The 16,986-nt window shown below is 40.1% G+C and overlaps 1 protein-coding gene across 1 annotated transcript in view; it reads right to left on the bottom strand.

Annotated features, from left to right (window-relative positions):
* The window catches only part of LOC139473007 (rhomboid-related protein 2-like), a 93,143-nt gene extending 76,761 nt beyond the window's left edge, over window positions 1-16,382 (bottom strand). Inside the window, exon 1 of the mRNA XM_071255509.1 lies at window positions 16,331-16,382. The gene's annotated coding sequence lies outside the window, so the exon portion shown is untranslated. The remainder of the gene's footprint in view (window positions 1-16,330) is intronic.
* Between the last annotated feature and the right edge of the window lie 604 nt (window positions 16,383-16,986).

Genomic DNA, 16,986 nt, shown 5'->3' on the forward strand with positions numbered 1-16,986 from the left:
TAACATTTCACTAAATGTGTAAAAATGATGACTATGGTTTCGCCTCCCTGTGGTTGGGCATGGTGTTAATGAGGCGGGATGTTCTAAAACCCCTCAGCTCAACCACCATATGAAACAATTACAAGGTAAATAGCTCCACGACAAGAAAAAGACCTGCCACATCGGCGTTCGTTTGGAAAATGTTCCCGATATTTTCAACGTTGACGCCTAGTTTAGGAATACTAAGCGCCCACCAAAGCGTTTAAAGCTGTTGAAACTTTTTAACTTGTACTTTTTCTTTCAAAATAAAATCGCGCGTTTTCAACCAAAAATTATTTGGAGACTATGTATTCAACAAAATTTCTTAAAACGATGTTCAATACTTAAAATGTCGCTCTTCTTTCGTTGAATCTGTGATTGATGCCGATCAAAACATACATTTTGATAGTATCGAGAACGTCTTGGTTTGTACGTATGCTAATTATAACAATTCTGAATCATATTTGATTGCTTGAAAATATTGTAAATATTTTATATTCTTTTTTTGTTGTTGGACGATGATATATATAAAATCTGCATGTTTGCTTGTTGTTAAACGCAACATTCACCACGAGTCCAGCGATATCACGGCAGTCTGAAAATAATCGAGTCTGGACCAGACAGTGCAGTGATTGACATCACGATCTACACAATTGGGATACGAACTATACTTCCGAGTTTTTGTTTCGTATGTTTGTTGTTTAACGCCGTATGTTCGAGCTATGTGACAGCGGTCTGTTAAATCGGGTCTGGACCAGACAATCCAGTGGTTCACATCATGAGCATCATTCAGGCAATTGCATCAACCAAGTCAGTGAACATGACCATCCGATCCCGTTAGTCGCCTCTTCTAACCCGGCTCTTCACGGGTTTGAACTGCTTGTAAACATACATGCCATTACATGTTTATATTATGTTTTAATGTATAGATACATTAAGTTAATGAAGTGAAGTGTTGATTACAGAAGCGGGAGATAATAAAATTGACAAACTTTGAATAAAAGATGAACATACAATGAATATACGATGAAGATACCCACGGTGAACTGCCATGCGGTGATTTGACATACGATGAAGATACCCACGGTGAACTGCCATGCGGTGATTTGACATACGGTGAAGATACCCACGGTGAACTGCCATGCGGTGATTTGACATACGATGATGATACCCACGGTGAACTGCCATGCGGTGATTTGACATACGGTGAAGATACCCACGGTGAACTGCCATGCGGTGATTTGACATACGATGAAGATACCCACGGTGAACTGCCATGCGGTGATTTGACATACGATGAAGATACACACGGTGAATTGCCATGCGGTGATTTGACATACGATGAAGATACACACGGTGAATTGCCATGCGGTGATTTGACGTACGGTGAAGATACCCACGGTGAACTGCCATGCGGTGATTTGACGTACGGTGAAGATACACACGGTGAATTGCCATGCGGTGATTTGACATACGATGAAGATACACACGGTGAATTGCCATGCGGTGATTTGACGTACGGTGAAGATACCCACGGTGAACTGCCATGTGGTGATTTGACGTACGGTGAATATACGATGACGATACACACGATGAAAGCCACACAATGATATCAGCATGCAGTATCACACGACGAAGTGAGTGAGTCAAAATGTAAAGTCACATCGCCAGTATTTCAGCCATATCGTGACGACGACATAGACGACCAGATGGAATGACAGATGAGGAAGCAACATATGACGAGCGTCGTCTTAAGTATGAAAAATGATGAAATGACGAAGTGACACGTGATGAAGTGACACTTAATGAAGTAACACGTTATGAAGGGAGAAATAATGAAGTGACACGTGATGGAGTGAGAGAAGATGAAGTGACACGCGATAGAATAACACGTGATGAAGTGAGAAATGATGAAGTGACAGGTGATGGAATAACACGTGATGGAGTGAGAAATGATGAAGTGACACGTGATAGAATAACACGTGATGAAGTGAGAAATGATGAAGTGACATGTGATGAAGTGAGAAATGATGAAGTAACACATGATGGAGTGAGAAATGATGAAGTGACACGTGATGAAGTGAGAAATGATGAAGTGACACGTGATGGAGTGAGAAATGATGAAGTAACACATGATGGAGTGAGAAATGATGAAGTGACACGTGATAGAATAACACGTGATGAAGTGAGAAATGATGAAGTGACACGTGATGGAGTGAGAAATGATGAAGTGACACGTGATGGAATAACACGTGATGGAGCGAGAAATAATGAAGTGACACGTGATAGAATAACACGTGATGAAGTGAGAAATGATGAAGTGACACGTGATGGAGTGAGAAATGATGAAGTGACACGTGATGGAATAACACGTGATGGAGCGAGAAATAATGAAGTGACACGTGATAGAATAACACGTGATGAAGTGAGAAATGATGAAGTGACACGTGATGGAGTGAGAAATGATGAAGTGACACGAGATGGAATAACACGTGATGAAGTGAGAAATGATGAAGTGACACGTGATGAAGTGAGAAATGATGAAGTGACACGAGATGAAGTGAGAAATGATGAAGTGACACGTGATGGAGTGAGAAATGATGAAGTGACACGTGATGGAATAACACGTGATGAAGTGAGAAATGATGAAGTGACACGTGATGGAATAACACGAGATGAAGTGAGAAATGATGAAGTGACACGTGATGGAATAACACGTGATGGAGTGAGAAATGATGAAGCAACACGTGATGGAATAACACGTGATGAAGTGAGAAATGATGAAGTGACACGTGATGGAGTGAGAAATGATGAAGTGACACGTGATGGAATAACACGAGATGGAGTGAGAAATGATGAAGTGACACGAGATGGAGTGAGAAATGATGAAGTGACACGTGATGGAATAACACGAGATGAAGTGAGAAATGATGAAGTGACACGAGATGGAGTGAGAAATGATGAAGTGACACGTGATGGAATAACACGAGATGAAGTGAGAAATGACGAAGTTACACGTGATGATCTAAGAAATGATATAGCAACGCGTGACGTGAGAGATGATGACGTCGCAGGTGATGTGTCAGACGACGTTGAAACTGATGCCGACGTAACCCGTCAGCAAGACACACCCCTACATAGTCACAGGGATAGAAGCATATATTAATCCCGTCTTCCTACTACAGTGTGACACGACGATCGCTACGCCTGAACAATGATGAATATTTTTCATTAAAGTAAAGTATAAAAACATTCAGATCCAGCAGAAAAAATCATTAGGATGTCTTAAGGGAACGTAACAACAAGTTCAGTAAGATAATATTACACATGAATTGTTCATTACAGAAGATGTTGATGAGAAATTTCTCTCGTTACCAACTTTTCGTCTTGAGCCCAGGAATCGATACTGCGATCTATCAGATTCCGCGCGGGCTAGCACAGTGGGCCAATAAACAATTCCATTGTTCGCTCCCTAGCATGGGTTAATAATGAAATGCCGGTACCCTCCCTTATCTAACGGTACATCCGGGGGGCTGTACCAGGACAGGTGCATTGCTGGCAGTAAGACTGTCACCCATCACAGCGTCACCATTTCTCTCGGCAATGAATCTGATGTGAATTAATATCATCACTGATAAAATATGCATACGAAAAGTTATTTTATCGACATGGCGGCGCCCATGTAGCTGAACCACAGTTTAAATTTAAACCATACTGGTTTTGTATTGAAACCTTGCCTCAAGGGGATGACAAAGTTTGTGAATGACACAAATAGAAATAACTGTATACCAAAGTGAGAATTTATAATAAAACAAACAAGAAACGCTTATTTTATAATATTTTATTTGATATTTCTATCAAATTTCACTTTTAAATTGTTATATGAGGAATCATATAAACACTGAAATGTTTCTGAGGAAATATTTACAAGAAAAATGAATTGTAAATCGAGGTTTCCCTTGCACAGAGCAAACTTTTTACAATCCATTTTGTCACGCAGATTCTGAAACTACAACGATCTTAGCTACTTAAGATTGGTCTGGACCCATTGCAAGTTTGGATTGCAGAATGATCTTAGTCTACAATTGCTTTATTGAAGTGGATGGCGATTGTAGCTGAAACCCACGATCGTTATGCTAAGGATTTACAATAACTGTAGCGCTAAGATTGTTTTCTGGGCCCTGGAAGGGAAGAGGGTCAATAGTTAACACTGCACATTTAATTTTCTATCATGTAATATAAATAGGGAATCTCACCCGAGTGTCTTTTGATATCAAATATATCAACACGAATTGATAAAAGTGGAAAAATTCCGAGGCTTGCCGAGGATTTTTGCCACTTTTATCAATGAGTGTTGATATATTTGTTATCAAAAGACACTCGGGTGAGATTTTATTTATCATCCAACATCATTCTTTCAACTTTTTCAACTTGTAGACAGTAATTAGCAGTGTGTTCAGTGTAAAAAGTACTGCAAACAGCTTCAGTAGCAGAGCCATTAGTGATGTCATTTGATCGTGATGTCATGGTAACCAGTGACGTCACAATGGTCTGCAAAACATTGTGATGTAATTTCATTGCAGCAATATCTACAGTGTAGAAATCGCTTGATCTGATCCAAGCGATATCTCCTGTGGGAACCAGTTTTAGATGATATATTTCATTTTTTAAGAGATAACAGTGTTGCTTGTGGTTTTCAGAGTACTTCGTGACGTGTCTCCTTCATCGTGAATGTACTGTAGGGTACTACAATTCGCAGTTTAGACGCAGCTAGCGGGTCAAGGAAGTCATCGTGCGTAACCCGTGTCTGCTTGTACTAGTCCTGTCTGATGCCGGTTGGATGGAGATAGCCCAGTGCGGTACCATGCCGCAGTTTAAGATGGATACCCCACTCAGACACAGTATACTGACTCCGAGCCGACCAGTCCATGTTTTAGCCCCTTAATGCCGAGCCAGGCAGGATAACAACAAGTACCATCTTTTAACGTCTTTTGGTATGACCCGGCCTGGGATCGAACCACCAATCTTCCGCTCTCCATCTGACGCTCTATCCACTAGACCATGGCGTGAGGGAGTGAGTATATTTTTACGCCTCTTTCAGTAATATTCCGTGGCGGTCCATTCATTTACAACAAAGGTACTATCAAGAATAATACGCAGAAATAAATGCAATATATATGTATTTTGTATAATATCTTTGGTAATATATATATTTCTAAGACATTATACAAAATACATATTATATGTTAAATATTAGTATATTACTTAGTGGTTAGTGAGAGCAGTGATCTACGTCTTCGGAGTGAAATCATTCCCTACTCTTCAAGCTCACTCTACAGTATGTGCGGTACAATTCTGCAATGAAACCAAGCTAATTCGGAATCCATCTGTTGAGAACTTATACATAAATACAAATCGGCACAAATCTGCAACTCACATACGGACAGACAGATGTGTTCATTAGTATTTCGGCCTTATGGCCCAGAGAAGAATTGAATGAACAAAATAAAGTGGCTGTCACGTAACTGATAGGACAATTGCTAAATTAACAATGCTGTGATGTTGACCCTAGAATTACGGAAACCTGCCTTCAGGACGATTGTTCCGAAATATACATATATGAATACAAAAGGACGTTAATCAGTAAATGTAATTCGTGAATCCGGTAATATGTTAACCCTGGCTGAAGTGAAACCCCGCTAATCCGGAACCCCGATTATCCAGAACCCCGTTAATCCGGAACCTCAATAATCCCGAACCCCCGCTTTCCGGGCGAAACGTCTCAATGTGATTATTGTTAATTACCACGTACCTATAATCCGTTAATATGTTCGATATATTTGGAACGGCACCGTCCAGATTAAAGGGGTTTCATAAAAATTATACTCATGTATCGACACGAATGACTCATAAACGCACGCGTTCTTCAGAGCAGCTGAAACCATCTTACGTAAATATATTGGTAAAACGGTTGACACAGAGGTTAACTGGACACTTGGGCTCATTTAAGGCAGCACTGTTCACCGTTACATACATATGTATAATTAAGGCTCGGTGTCATATGGCGTTTGCATGTACACTGTTTCTAGTTAACGACTCCTATTTTCGAGACATACATAACCAGTGGCTTTACGAAGTGTTCCCCTGACCGCTAGCCCCACATACGCAGCGACACACGTGAGTTAATGCGCAGCGTAATCAATCTCCTGTCACAAGCACTGACATTCAATCGTTTACAAAATCATGGACGGCTAGCATTTGTAGAAATCCTTGCCGAGATCACGACCTTAGTTTAACTTATTGTTCCTCTGGGTAAAAACAATTCGCGCCTGATATGAATTTCATGGAAATTCCCCTCCTAATGTATGGTAGCGCTGACTGGGAGCGCGGTGAAATATTGCCAGTTACCAGGGTCAGTAAATGACTTGACCCTGTGTATTTGCTGACGCCAATTGTAAATGGCCGTGTCCGCCACTAAGTGGCCGTTCCGCTATAAGAATCAAGCGGGACTGACCAACCCGAACTCGGTTACTATAATTCAGTGGTCGCAAGGAGTGACCTAGGTGTTAAGTGTGACCGTCACGAATCTTGGATTAGAACTTGTAATTCTGATTTGAATACCTTCTTAATTTTATTTCGCGTAGTCACGGTCTTTTTACGACATACAGTTAAACCTCTTTATTCCGGATTGTACCGTAAAACCACGCGGATTAACAAATATCAATAAGGCTAAGTTTTTATGGATGGCAACTTCTTTATTCTATTATGATGCGACGTTTCGGTATTAGATCAATACACCGATGTCAAGACATCCCTATTAGATGTATCTAAGCCTGCTGTCTGCTGTCTTACTTCCCTCTTGCTTGACAACGGTATTGGGATCTACACCAAAACCTCGCATCATAATAGAATTAGAAGTTGTTATCCAAAAAGTATCTTACTGCAACTAACTTCTAAAAATGCTTATGTTTCTAGGTTTGTCAGCACCATACCCGTGCTCGTGGGTTTCACCGAAGTGGTAAACGTTTGAGAACTGCATCACTTCGAGCTTTCCTCCCACATTCCTGACACACCGTGATATAACTGGGGTACCGTTAAAAGCGGCGCTAAACCCAACTCACTCACTCATTCACTCAAATATTTCTTTTCAACATTTTTGTATTGTTTGAGCGTTATTGGATTTAAAGACTGAGTTTACTTACATCGAGTTTCAAAGTATAGGTTTCGTCTGTGCGGTTAAAATGTCCATCGCTTACAAAAAGTAAAATATTGTCATAATAAGCTACATATAATCGTAAGTGATAATTCTTTCCTTTTCTTTTAATGTTCATCATACTGTTTGATACGTTACGTTATTATTTATTATATCATGTAATAGCATCAGTTAATTCGTGATTCATTCATATCTCTTTTGCTTCATTCCATTAACTTAAACAACGACCGCAAATAACCGGGGAAAGGACTTTACGTTTTGAAATAACGCAAGATGTTTTTTCCCCGATTGAACCGACTCTAATATCATAGGCGGAGCGCAGAGTGAACAGAGAACCATTTTTGATCCAAGCTCCTCACAGCGATACCTTTTTTGCAGTGGGTGAACCTGGAGGTTAACGAAGGTATCTTGTGACGTCACTGACGCCCGTGACGAGTTCACCAGTTCCAAAGAACTGTGACCACGAGATGAGTCTCAAAATGACAGCTCAAATGCTGAACGGGCTCAGTTATAACGTGACAAGTATGGTATATTTAAACGGATACCTTCACCTCGTCCGCAAATGTACGTGACGTCTTTTTGATTTGTTTGTTTTTTGTTCAACGCCGCACTCAGCAATATTCCAGCAATATGACGGCGGTCTGAAAACAATCGAGTCTGGGCCAGGAAATCCAGTGATTGACATCATGAACATAAATCTACGCAATTGGGATACGATGACATGCACCAACAAGTCAGCGAGCCTGACCACCAGATCCCGCTAGTCGCCTCTTATGACAAGCATGAGATGCTGAAGATGTATTCTAACCCGATCTTCACGTGTCTATGTCATTTTGAGTGTTGCTGAGAAGCACTATGGGTACCAAGGTATGTGCAGGAAGTCAACGCCTATGTTGTTTCTCAGGGCCTCTCTAGGGTGGTTATTTTTACCGTGTATCTCCTAAAAGGTAAAGTGGGATAGCCATGTGATTAAAGCGTTCGCTCGTCACGCCGAAGCCCCGGGTTCGAATCCCCGCATGGGTACAAAGATATTTCAAGGCCCCGCCGTGATACTGCAGGAATAGTCATAAAGGCGGCGTTAAACTATACTCACTTACCTAACAGTACCAATTCTAAGCAATACTAAATCTTGTGAAACTGCAGTAACCAAATATTGAGTTGAAAGACAAACCAGTATAATCAACCCATGTTGTCCACCATTCATTGCAACGCTTTCCTGTATGGATTAAATATCACACGTTCTCAATGACTGATTACCCACTGAGGGGTGGTTTCGAGGCGGTAGACACCAGAAATTAATGCATTTTAACAAAAGGCATGACGCGTCTTTTCCCACAGGTTTGGACTTCCTGTAAGTCAATCAGACATGCAAATGACATGCAAATGAGCTAATTAACAGAAAAGATAATTAGACACGACGGACGTTTTCCCAAGAGCATCATTAGTTGGGCTTTGCGTCACTCCTAGGTAAAAGTCCCTTTAGGTGCCCTCGTGTGCCACTGGATCTGAGGGCGTTGACAAGCATTGGTCAGAGGTTACCATTTCACATACTGGCTTAGTGCCGATAATAAGCTTGATGTCTTGGAATAAACTTACTAATTCGGTACCGGGCCGACCTTGGCCCTGCCCTACACTCGTGTTCGCCGTATTTATCTTGGACGGTATATTGTTTAAGTACATTATTTATGAGTAAATTATCTGAAAATCCGATGCAAAAGAAAAAAAAGAAAGATACATGTTAAACGCTGGGATAAATCAATTTAGAAAATGTGTTTTTGGTGTAATGGGTAAAGGCTGATCATATACAACATAGGCATCCAATCTCTTTGTTGACGTGATTGGACTGATTGAATGAAGAGTCTTACACCCTAGAACTATATATAACACTGACTCAATTATATCACGACAGCATATATACAGTAGAATGAGATCGGAGCAGGGAAACCAGAGACTGATGGTCAGGATATTGAACCTCGCGGTCGGACAACTAGATAAGTTAAGTTGAGCACAAATGAGTGAGTGAGTGAGTGAGTGAATGAGTGAGTGAGTGAGAAAACCCGACTAATGGTGATCTGAGAAACTAACAGTAGAAAGCCGGATTTGTCGGGATTCCGGATTCCCAGGGTCCGAAGTTTATTTGTTTGTTTGTTTGTTGTTTAACGCCACACTCCAGCTCCCGCAATATTCCAGCTATATGACGGCGGTCTGTAAATAATCGAGTGTGGACCAGACAATCCAGCGATTGACATCATGAGCATTGATCTATGCAATTTGGATACCAAGTCAGCGAACCTGACCACCCGATCCCGTTAGTCGCCTCATACGACAAGCATGGTCCGCTTTTTACAGCAAGCATGGGTTGCTGAAGACCTATTCTACCCCGGATCTTCATGAGTCCGAAGAACTGGGGTTTAACTGTAAGTGGCACCTTATACTGACAGACATATACTGATACTGAGTATTTCCTCTTCATCAGCAATTAATTATTCAAAGAAACGGCACAGTCAATTAGCAAAATATCACATTTAATATCAAATTGGTCATCAACAACCAGCATTGGACATTGGTTTATATGACGTGTCATTGTTTAAGAGTGAGTGAGTGAGGTGAATATGGGAATCGATTCGCTAGCTAATCCTGGCACAGTTAAGGGGGGTAACTTGGTCACACTGTTTATAACTGAGAAGAGTCCATTAACCACTGCAACAGGTCCCTCTTGATAGTTTGAGTAATTCAAATTCTCTTGATCAACGAGATGTCTCTGAGGAGTTGGTAAATATAAAATATTAATTCATAATTGAATGGAAATATAATTAGGATATGTGCTCAATATTGTTTCAATATATATTCATGAATGACGTTTGTTATCTCGGCCCGGTCACTGCTAATAACAAGGGGCGTTTCCCCTCGTGATCATTTACCGCTGAACGGTACAACTATCAGGATTTGAAGATACAAATTGTTTCAACAGGGCCTGTCGATTGGAAATTTAGAACACTAGTCGTCTTCCTGCATTATTGACTACAGTATCTTATATCACAGGTTGCAGCGCTTCAATAGACACACGTCCATACAATACCTTTCAGTCAAAGTCCAACGATCTGAATTCGAAATTTGTTCATTTCTCAAAAGGATCCCAACGGAAGGGACGAAGTTGATACCCAGATCAGTTTTTCACAAGAAGGACGGTGATGAATTTGAAATTTTTATTGCTTTATTTAGTAAGTTTAACCAAGCTTTCCAGAGCATCACATTCGTATGCTGACAGATTGGTTTCTTATACAAAAGCGGTCGATGACAGAAACGAATCCAATGTGAAAAATGACACACAGAGCGGCTCGGTTATCGTCAATGGTGAATATTTTATTTCATGTATCTATGCCAAGTTTCGATGAATAATCTTTGCTGGATTGATACAAGATTCTATCCGCAGGAGACATTATTTCAAGTCTCTAGACGGATTAAAATTTAATTTCCTGATCTGGATCAGAGAGGGGAGCCACACGCGGGTCAAATTATTACTACAAACACGCTGAATTATTGAGAAGTGTCTGATTGCATCCTGCACACGGTACGTGGTGCACGGTGCTAGCGCCGCCGACGCAAATCACTGTGTTTAGTTATCTGCTGCCATTGCAGCTAACTTTTCTTTGATCATGCGACAATGAAATTAGTCAATCAGTCGACTGGCTACCTCGCTGGTAAATCTGTTTGACACAACAATGTCGTTAACGATGGCTTTACATCTGATAAACTGTTATATCGGTTTCAAACAACTTGGTAACTCAAAACGATAATTAGATTAAAAATTTAATGTTCCGTGAACAGCGTCTTGGTAAAGTAAGACTTTGTCTATTTTGTGGACAAGTTGCTTTTATTTTTTTTATCACCATTGGTAATTTACGAAACAAGAAAGTGAAATCGATAGGGACGCTGCCGTCATACGTGTACCTATATGATCTTAAACGGATTACAGTAAGTTTCAAAGAAAGCTGTTTAAGTTTACTATATAAATTACACAGTGAAATCGATAGGAATACACACAATAACATCTCCGTGTATTTTTTCTTAACGAGACAATATAAGGTACATCTAGTGCACTGACGGTACTCACAAGATGAGGTGTATTTAGTTATGGCGTCATTTCCCATCGAACGATAGCAATGTTAAATTGTTGGCCAGTACATATATATGTAGGTCATGCCATTTTAATAGTTTTCCGTATAATCCTTACATACTTTCTTTTATAACACATTTTACAGCTCATACATGCGTCAATACGTTAACATGACCTCAGGTTCATATTCGCTGTGCAGAGTTGCGTCTCTTGGGCATGCCAGAAACCTATGATTGTGGGTTTGAATCCCGGTTCGCCCCGATTATGTTTCTAGGTTTGTCAGCACCATACCCGTGCTCGTGGGTTTCACCGAAGTGGTAAACGTCTGAGACCTGCATCACTTCGGGATTTCCTCCCACATTAAGCTGACACGCCGCGATATAACTTGAATAATGTTAAAAGCGGCGTTAAAACCCAACTCACTCATATCAGTTGTAACACCGTGACTCTTTATCAGCATAAACACAAGATGATGTGACCACAAACTTACACACACAGTTTATATGACTGTGTATTTCCATAAACACAAAACGCTGTTTTATTACTGCATACCGTTGATCAACATCAAATACACGAAGTGGATATAACTTGACTTGAGAGACACATTACTGTTTATAGTTATAGCATCAAATAACACTGTCATATATAATAATTATTTGTCAGAATATCAGGTTGTTTATTTCGCTGAGCCACACTTTGACAAAATGTGTATAATGATCCCTTGAAATAGGTCAACTTTCATGATCCTATCATTAAGGACAGAAATGGGGTTGAATGTGGAATTTGGATATATAATTATAATATTCAGCTCATAAGAAAATGTATGAATTCGAAAATGTTCACATGACTCTGCATGGGTTCAGGGGAATCGACCTAGGAGTTGCCTGTGTTGTCTGCTTCAAACAATCGGACTCGTAATGTCTGAAGGTGATACGATATTTTTCATTTCACAAGTAAAAGAACACGCCATGATTTAAATGAAAACACGTTGTCTGATAGAAAGCTAAATGTCAATTAATTGTTGAATAAAACATACTTACATAATGTAATCATGGCAGTATCGCGGAACACGGAACTTGTAAGTGCATTACTGGATGTAGTAATTGTAAGTACATTACTGGATGTAGTAATTGTAAGTACATACAGTAGTAATTGTAAGTACGTTACTGGATGTAGTAACTGTAAGTGCATTACTGGATGTAGTAATTGTAAGTACATTACTGGATGTAGTAATTGTAAGTACATACAGTAGTAATTGTAAGTACGTTACTGGATGTAGTAACTGTAAGTGCATTACTGGATGTAGTAACTGTAAGTACGTTACTGGATGTAGTAACTGTAAGTGCATTACTGGATGTAGTAACTGTAAGTACATTACTGGATGTAGTAACTGTAAGTACATTACTGGATGTAGTAACTGTAAGTACATTACTGGATGTAGTAACTGTAAGTACATTACTGGATGTAGTAACTGTAAGTGCATTACTGGATGTAGTAACTGTAAGTACAATACTGGATGTAGTAACTGTAAGTACATTACTGGATGTAGTAACTGTAAGTACAATACTGGATGTAGTAACTGTAAGTGGCTTTGGGCTGTCAATGTTGTGGAATGTGAAGTCCTTGATCTGAAATCCTCAACCAGTTGTCATAGAGGTACATATCTACATATCTGAACAATGGAGATTTTACGAAACAAATTAGTTTTTGTTTTTTTTGACCAGTGAAGATAGGGTTAGAATTGATCTTCAGCACCCCATGCTTGTCTAAGAGGTGACCAACTGGATCGGGTGGTCAGGCTCAATGACTTGGTTGGTGCATATCATCGTATCCCAGTTGCATAGATCGATGCTCATGACATCAATCACTAGATTCTCTGGTCCAGATTCGATTATTTATCGGAAATATATTATCTGGAATATTGATGAGTATTTATTTCAGCAGTAATATCGGAAAGACTTACATACATCACAGCTCCTACTTTATTTGTTTTATGTACTTCGGACATATCACTCAGCAGTCATTTTGTATGAAGACCTGCACTTGTTTGAAGCATTTGGCTCCGTGGTAAATGCATCCTTTTAGCAGTAAGAGAAATCAATTGCTCAAATCATGTACTCTTTCAATGAGGTAAAAATCCCTCCCAATGATAAACCTTGGTTTGCTGAAACGTGAATACGGGAAAAAGAACAGAAGATGGAACATTTCGATCATATGTCAACACAAATATTGACAGACAGGTATAAGCTTATAAAAAAGAAAAGATATAAATTCAACAGTATGAAACGTTATACAAAAAGCATGTTCTCTTAAATCTACAAGCTTTTATCTCCGCATTGTATTACGAAAATAAGTCTGTCGCCATATTGGAAACGATAAACGATTCCAGGTGATTCGACAGATGCTTCTGGTATTACCGCTTTTAGATACATATGATACACCCATCTTTATTTACATATACTGATAAGACAAACCAGCTAAATACTTAATTTGCATCTATTTCAAATATTAATGATAAAAATCATAAGTTGACCTTACTCGATAACAGAACGACCTATACTTTTGATACTCTAGAAATACATATTGATAAAATAACTAAAATCATTAAAGTATTTCCTCTTCATCAGCAATTAATTATTCAAAGAAACGGCACAGTCAATTAGCAAAATATCACATTTAATATCCAATGGGTCATCAACAACCAGCATTGGACATTGGTTTATGTGACGTGTCATTGTTTAAGAGTGAATGAGTGAGTTGGGTTTAACGCCGCTTTTAACACTATTCCAGTCATATCACGGCGTGTCAGCTTAATGTGGGAGGAAAGCCCGAAGTGATTGAGGTCTCAGACGTTTACCACTTCGGTGAAACCCACGAGCACGGGTATGGTGCTGACAAACCTAGAAACATAATCGGGCGAACCGGGATTCGAACCCACAATCATAGGTTTCAGGCGTACCCAAGGGACGCAACTCTGCACAACGAATCGCGGGGCATTAGACGACTGGACCACCCGTGCCCTCCAATGTTTAAGAAAAGTGAAAATACCCTATGGTCCCATTATAGACCAATTTAACTAATCGGTTGCATCAGTGGATTTCTTGGAAGGGTTCTTTTTAAACATTTCTTTAATTATTTTACCCAAACTCTCTTTTGTTCAAATATCAATCTGGTTCTTAAACTGCTCCATTCCACCGTGCATCAACTGATTCGATGATATAAACATGATTGTGACGCACCTGAACCTATGGATACGGAACCTGACCCGACCTGTCCTTGTTATGTGCTCTTTATACCGAGTGCCAGGCAGGGCAACAACAATTTTACCATGGCACTGAAGAATGCTTGACTTTGATTGGTCAAAATCAGGAATCATATCCATTCCATACCTCCAAATACATTATTAAGAAAACATCTAAAATGATTTCATCTATGAGAAAAGTATATATCTAGTCACGTGACTGCAGGTGGAGTCAGCTACGATGGTGACGAGGTTGTTACTGGTTGGTGACCAAATCACCCAAATACACTATGTTTATTTGTTTGTTGGTTGTTAAACGCCGCCCCCACCAATATCCCATCTTTTTGACGGCGGTCTTTACAATCACATCTCGACCAGACACCCCAGTGACTGACATCATGAGCACCGATCCACGCACTTGGGACACGATGACATGCAACAACCAAGCCTGCGAACCTTACTACTTGATTTCGTTAACCGCCTCTTTCAAAAAGCATGGATATACATGTATTAATTTATGAATTAGGCTTTGTAACTTTGGAGAGTCGGTGATGTATTGGTATCTCTTATACACAATCTACAACAACCACTCCACTCCATACCCAAATTGTTTCCTGACAGACATGCAGCGTGACCTATAACCTTACACATTAGGAAAATATGTTTCTCGAGCACAAAACTGTCGTCGGGTATCGTGCTATCCACCAGCCATTAGAATCTTGGACAGGCTACCATCCAAATATACAAATATTGGTTCCCTCGCAAGATTGAAGGCAAGGTTTAATGATGAGGATTCTTTTGCTCCCTCTCAAAGCATAACATAATACATATGGGTATCCTCTAGTGCTGAGTTCGGCGTTAAACAACAAACCAAAACCTAGTCAGATCTAAAATGTGTTAGCTAGTATGCTGTAGGTAATAACGTTGTCTTTTGGACTAGCATTAACACTATGACAATACCACTATGATTTGTGGGGCGGTCGGGTAACGGGGTTATAGCGTTCGCTCGTCCTGCTGAAGACCCGGGTTTGATTCCCAACATGGCTACAATCTGTGTAGCACATTTCTGGTGTCCCCCGCCGTGATATTGCTGGAATATTGCTAAAAGCGGCGTAAAACCATACTCGCTCACATAATACAGACTGTGTCTTTCGTAGCGACAGCCGCCGTTGTGGTGGTGGTGATTCTGGCGGTGATGGTGGTTTTGTGCAGTAATATAAGTAATCAGGTAATGCACAGGGGTAGATTTGCCTGACAACCAATTCGCAATTGGAGCATTGAGTGTCCATGTTCTGCGCGCTCTGGCCTGGGCCATGAACTCAAGAGGCACAGAATGGGTACACCTATCAGTTTTAAAACAATGTCCGAAAAATACGGAAAATTATAATCCTTTTAGGTGATGACTGTCGTCATTGTCAGCCAAATTCCCGGTCAACCGATAGGTCTCTAACGCAGGGACGAGATAGCAGGACTTCAAAACAGGAAGGCCCATGCTAGACGGTGAACGTTTCGGTGGCTGCACAATTAATTAAGATGAAAAGTCCTGACCGAACATGAAAAAAAGCCTCGTTCTCTCTCCACACATAAAAATCATTTCCCAAATCTTGCCCAACTATCCTCCAGTGTCCATATAACAAAATAACATCGGAAAATTAATCAGAATCTCATTTGCCTTTAATGCAATACGCCGAGCGAGACTGACCCTAAAACATTATCTTTCAATTACGAAAAGTGATCTTACCCTAATCTCTAGGGTCCTGAACCCTGTCTGTCTCTGGTCGGAAATTCACCTCAGTTTTTGTGGTCCGGCAACGGGGCTGAGGACGAGGCTGCGAGAGACACATTGGGGCACATATGAGACACACATGAGACACACTTGAGACACACTTGCGACTGTGGGTAGTGTCAGGCTTAATTGTACATGACGTGGTCCTGATGAGGAACATAATAGGGAACTCACGCAGAGACAACGCCTGTTACATCGCCTGCCTTCCTTTCCCGAACTTCTCTCGAGTCATAACAACTCAGTCGTTGGACGACGATTCATGCCGTGGGAATATCATCTCTCAAATGCAATTTTTATTATTGGTTTAAAACAGCCAATTCAACCAATTCGAATTTAAATCAAGTAATATACTTTATGTTTGTAACGGTTAAACACCATTCCCCAATCGTTGGTCGACGTTAGAAGAAAATTCTACAACAGAATTATGAAATGAAAGGTTTTTACAAGATCCGCCGAGAGACAAAATGGCTTTACATAATATCCTTATTTTTTTCGTGGCTGAAACTACATGCCTTTAAATGAATAATTGCCTTTTTGGCGTTGGCAAGCACAAATTCCTCAGTACAGTTTGTTATAAGAAACATTTATAAATAGCAAATTTTAATGGCGTC

The sequence above is a fragment of the Haliotis cracherodii genome, unplaced genomic scaffold (genome assembly GCF_022045235.1).
Source record: "Haliotis cracherodii isolate W230 unplaced genomic scaffold, xgHalCrac1.p SCAF_26, whole genome shotgun sequence".
In the NCBI taxonomy this organism is placed as follows: Eukaryota; Metazoa; Mollusca; class Gastropoda; order Lepetellida; family Haliotidae; genus Haliotis; species Haliotis cracherodii.